General features: G+C 51.4%; 1 long non-coding RNA gene across 1 annotated transcript; it reads right to left on the minus strand.

Annotated features, from left to right (window-relative positions):
- Nucleotides 1-687: 687 nt before the first annotated feature.
- LOC138748233 (uncharacterized) lies at nucleotides 688-2,643 on the minus strand. Its single transcript, XR_011347888.1, has 2 exons — nucleotides 2,545-2,643; nucleotides 688-1,578 (listed from the first exon to the last, which is right to left on the minus strand). It is a non-coding gene; the product is annotated as an uncharacterized lncRNA (long non-coding RNA).
- Between the last annotated feature and the right edge of the window lie 2,386 nt (nucleotides 2,644-5,029).

The raw sequence follows: 5,029 nt of genomic DNA on the forward strand, positions 1-5,029 counted from the left end.
TTGAGGATGGCTCAGGCCCGAAATGTCGATGATATATCTTTACCTCCTATGGACACCGAGAGACCTCCAGCATCTCTCATATTCTGGTTGGCTGCCGGTTCCTAGCGGTGTTCCGCAGGGGCCAGTGTTGGGGGCCACTTTGTTGTATATAAATGAGTTAGATTATGGAATGAATGGCTTTGTGGCCAAATTTTCAGGTGATGTGAAGGTGGAGAAGCAGGTCGTGTTGAGGAAAAAGGGAGGCTGCTGAAGGATTTTGACGGGCGAGGCCGACCTCTTCATTTTTAATTTAAACAGAGAACATGGTAACAGGCCATTCTGGCCAATGAGTCCATACAGGGTGTGTAGGTTAATTGGGATTGAAGGGTGTCCACTTAGAACAGAGGTGCAGAGGAATTTCTTCAGGAAGAGGGTGGCGAATCTGTGGAATTTGTTGCACAGGCGAATGTGGAGGCCAGGTCATCAGGTGTATTTAAAGCAGAGATTGACAGTTTCTTGATTAGCCAGAGCATCAAAGATTATGGGGAGAAGGCCGGGCAGTGGGGCTGAGTGGGGAAATGGATTAAATGGTGGTGCAGACTTGATGGGCTGAATGGCTTATTCCTACTCCGTGTCTTATGGTCTGAACCTGTGTGTGTTTACATTGTTACACAGCTCAGAAGATTTATTCACCAACAAAATCAGATGCAAAACAAAATAAATCTTTTATTTCTCTGATGCTTTTCACTTCTTTCATGATGGCCCAGCCCTCAAAGAGAGAGAGAGAGATGTGGGGGAAGTTGAGGGGGTAGAGAGAGGGAGGGAAGTGATATGGGGAAGAGGAGAGAGAGGGAGGAAGCGGGGAGAGAAGGGTAAGGGGAGAGAGGGGAGGAGGAGAAAGGGGGAAGAGAGGGGCAGAGGAGGGAGAGCAGAGAGAAAAAGAGGAAAGAGAGAGAGGGAGAGATATAGGGGAGGGGACAGAGGTGAGGGGGAGAGAAGATGGGGAGAGAGGGAAGTGATATGGGGAAGAGGAGAGAGGGAGGAATGGGAGAAGGGAAGAGAGTGAGGAGACAGGGGAGGGGGAGAGAGGGGGGAGAGAGGGGAGGGGCAGAGGAGGGAGAGAGAGCAGAGAGAGGGGGAGATGGGGAGAGGGGGCAGAGGGAGAGAGGAGAGAGGGGTAGAAAGGGGGCAGATGAGGAAGAGAGAAAGGGGAGAGAGAGGGAATGAAAGAGAGTAAGAGAAAAAAGAGAGTCCATCCAGTGTACTTGGACAGTGTGAGTCTCAGAGAGATCTCCAAGCTTCACGGCTTCACTGGTGAATGTGATGCCATTGCCCCACAGCGACCAATGTCAGCCCCATGGCCTGATGTGAAATCACGATTCAATCCCACCATCATCAGTGAGACACTTGTTGTCTCAGATGTGAACAGCTCTTGAAAGCACAACGTGTGGACCTGACCTTGACTCATTTCAGGCAGGGGCCCTCCCCGGCTCAGTGGGTTGAGCCACTGCCCCGCAGCTCCAGTGACCTGAGCTTAATCCCAACTTCAGGGCGCTGTCTATTTGGAGTTTGCACGCTCTCCCTGAGACCACGTGGGATCTAGACCAACAAACAAAAGGTGTTAATTGGATATGATAAGAGGAAGCGGGAGGATTGATGTTTGTTAATGCTATCTGGTTGGGGGGGTTTGTGTGGGAGAGACGAGTGGGTGGCCAATTAGCATCATGGGCTGAAACAGCTGATTCTATGCCGGAAGGTTCCATGGGGCAATGGAGTTCAATCCTGGTGCACCTCAGCCTGCTCCTGTTCACACTACTGACCCATGATGGCATCACCGGCTCCAACAGAGCCATCGAGTTGCAGATGGCACAACCGTCGTTGCCTCAATCGGCAACAACGATGAGTCGCGCTGAAGAGACCAGGAGGAAAATCTCGTGAACTTGTGCGAGAGGAACGACCTGAGTCTCAAAGTGGTCAAGATGAAGGAGATGATCGTGGACTTTAGGAGGACCAGGAACAACCACCCTCTACTACACATCAACATCTCTGTAGTGGAGAGCACCAAGTTCCTTGGAGTTCAGGCCACCAGTGAGCTATCGTGGACACTCAACATCTCCTCCTTTGTCAGGAAGGCACCACACCAATTGCACTCCCTGAGAAGTTTTGTGTCGGGCAAGGCCACCAGACTTCTGCAGGAGCTCTATTGAGAGCGTCCTGGTCAGTGAAGACCCCCCCGGCCCCGCACACAGCATCTTTCAGCTGCTCCCATCAGGGAAGGGGTACAGGAGGATCAGAGCCAGCCCCACCAGGCTGAGGAACAGCTTCTTCCCACGGGCAATGAGATCGCTGAACGACCAAAGGAACTGCTCACACGAACCATCCGAGACTCTCATATTCATGAAATAATACTTATTTGTATATATGAATGCTTGTCCTACACCTGTATTGTTTGCCAGTATGTGTGTTATGTTTAGCTGTGTGTCCACTGTTTCATCGGGTTGTGCTTGCACAATTAGGTGACAATAACTTGAACTGGGGTTGAAATTTGGACACACATCGTCTTACCTGTGGCCGTGTTCAGCAGCAGTTACGCGGAAGCAGAAGGCTGACAAGTGTGGGGTTGGCTGGCAGGAGGGAGATGAGGATATCGCACGGAGCCTGCGGACTGCAATGATTAAAGAGATTGCCACATAAAAATGGATGAATTTAATGAATATGAGAATGTTATTACTTTTAAGATGAATTTTGATGTCAGCGGTTCAGTGTGAAGAATCTTGCAGCCACTTACTATAGTGTTGTTCATTTAAAGTTGGCTCCAATTTAAATCTTTGAGTGGTGATGCCGCCAGATCCCTGGAATCTTTCCCCCCAGATCCCTGGAATCTTTCCCCCAGATCCCTGGAATCTTTCCCCCAGATCCCTGGAATCTTTACCCCAGATCCCTGGAATCTTTCCCCAGATCCCTGGAATCTTTCCCCAGATCCCTGGAATCTTTCCCCCAGATCCCTGAATCTTTCCCCCAGATCCTGGAATCTTTCCCCCAGATCCCTGGAATCTTTCCCCCAGATCCCTGGAATCTTTCCCCCAGATCCCTGGAATCTTTCCCCCACTCTCTGCCTCAATCAGGGGTGGTCCTGACCTCCTGCAGAGGTAGGATGGGGACACATACACAATTGTGATTCATCCCACAGGCTTCATCTTGGGTCAAATGCACACAGGTCAGCAGCAGGCTTGACCAGCGTGGGCCACAGTCTCACCTTGACCCATCCCACCCTGGCCCAGAGGCACATGGGTCGGTTAAACAACCAGCTGCTGGAGAATCTCGGGCCATGACAGCCTCTGTGGAGGCAGAAGGAGTAGCTGGTGTGTCGGTGTGGGAGCCTGAGTCAGGACTCAGGGCGCAGGCTGAAGAACGAGTGAGAGGGAGGGATGAGATGGGTGCTGGCAGGTGAACCACGTGTGGAGGGGGAACTGGGATGGGGGGAGCAATGGTGGGCAGGTGGGGGAGAGTGGTGATGGGCAGGTGAAGTGAGGTTAGGTGGTGCGAGAGGCAGGTGATCTAAGGTGGAGAGGGAGAGAGGTCAAGAGGGGAGGAGAGGAGGGGTAGAGAGGGGAGAGGGATGGAACAGGGAGAGCGGTGGAGAGGGCAAAGCAGTGGAGGGGGAGGTAAGGGGAAGGGGTGAAGGAGGGGAGAGGGAGGGGAAGGGGTGGAGAGGGGGTGGGAAGGATGGAGTGGGGACAGAAGTGGGAAGGGTGGAGGGTTAGATGACACAGTGTAGTACATAAGGTTGCTGATGCTCCACCCATGTCTGGTTCATCCTGGTCCCTGACCCCCTCCCTTTCTTCACTTCCCACTGGCCTGATACAGGGACTCAGAATGAAATGCCTATCCCCTGCCTCCACAGATGCTGCCCCCCACTCTGTTCCTTCAGTAGATTCCAGTGCCTGTTGAGTCCCTTTCGCCCACAGGCTGTGCAGGCAGTTGTATTGAATGTAAATTGACATCATGGTTAGCACAGGGTAGATGGGCTTGAAGAGCCTAAGCTGCTCTGTTCTATGAGTGTCTCAAGACAGGTGGTTGCTGGGGGAAATAAAAATCTCAGGCAGGATTTAATGATAAAATTTAGATGTTTCAAAAAGTTTTAAAGTGTTTAAAGTATTCTGCCCCCAGAAATGAATCTACCATTAGCTTTTGCAAATTCTTTCTATTAATAAAAGTCAATATTACTTTAACTTCGCCTCAGTTCTTAGAATGCAAAATAAAATTGGTAACTTGCAGTGTGGAAACTGGCCCTTCGGCCCAACATTCCAATGCCCTCCATAATGTCCCAGCCACACCAGTCCCACCTGCCTGCAATTTAGGAGAGGGGACGTTTAAAGGGTCCACAAGGCACTTTCTTCCCACCGAGGAGTAGTGGAAGCAGAAACAAATCCAGGCGGCAATTGCATTAAACGCTCCCTTGTTCACGCTTCTTCCCCTCTCCGGACACAGAACCCAGGGTCGGCCCTCCTCGTACAACACTGAAGGTCTGCAGCCCTGAACTCCTCGCCCCTCTGAGCGCAGGGTCCGGGGCAAGCCACGCCGGTTCGCCGAGTTGCTTCTGCCCAGGGCAGGAGCCCAAGCCTGGCCATTTGCTGCCCTCCGGTGTCGACACAAAGACCTGCAGGTTCTGCCATTCCATCCTGTTACTGAGTAAAGAGGACGCTGGAGGAACTCACCAGGTCCAGCAGCGAACTTCATACAGCAAAGATAAGCGTTTCGGACTTGAGCCCTTCATCAAGGTGTGAGCAAAATGTAGGCAGGAGCCTGAACAAAATGGTGAGGGGGTGAGTGGGGAGGGACAGGTGGAAGGCATGGAAATACGAATTGGGAAGTTTGCAACTTTCTAACTTTAAGAATTATTACCAAGTGGCTCAACTGAGGTTTCTTATTTCTTTTCGACGAATGCATGTCCTGCATATGTACTGTTTGTCTGGATGTGTGTTGCGTCTGGTTGTGTGTCCGCGTGTTTAGCATGGAGGACCGGAGAACGCTGTTTCATCAGGTTGTA

The sequence above is a fragment of the Narcine bancroftii genome, chromosome 13, assembly GCF_036971445.1.
Source record: "Narcine bancroftii isolate sNarBan1 chromosome 13, sNarBan1.hap1, whole genome shotgun sequence".
NCBI lineage: Eukaryota > Metazoa > Chordata > Chondrichthyes > Torpediniformes > Narcinidae > Narcine > Narcine bancroftii.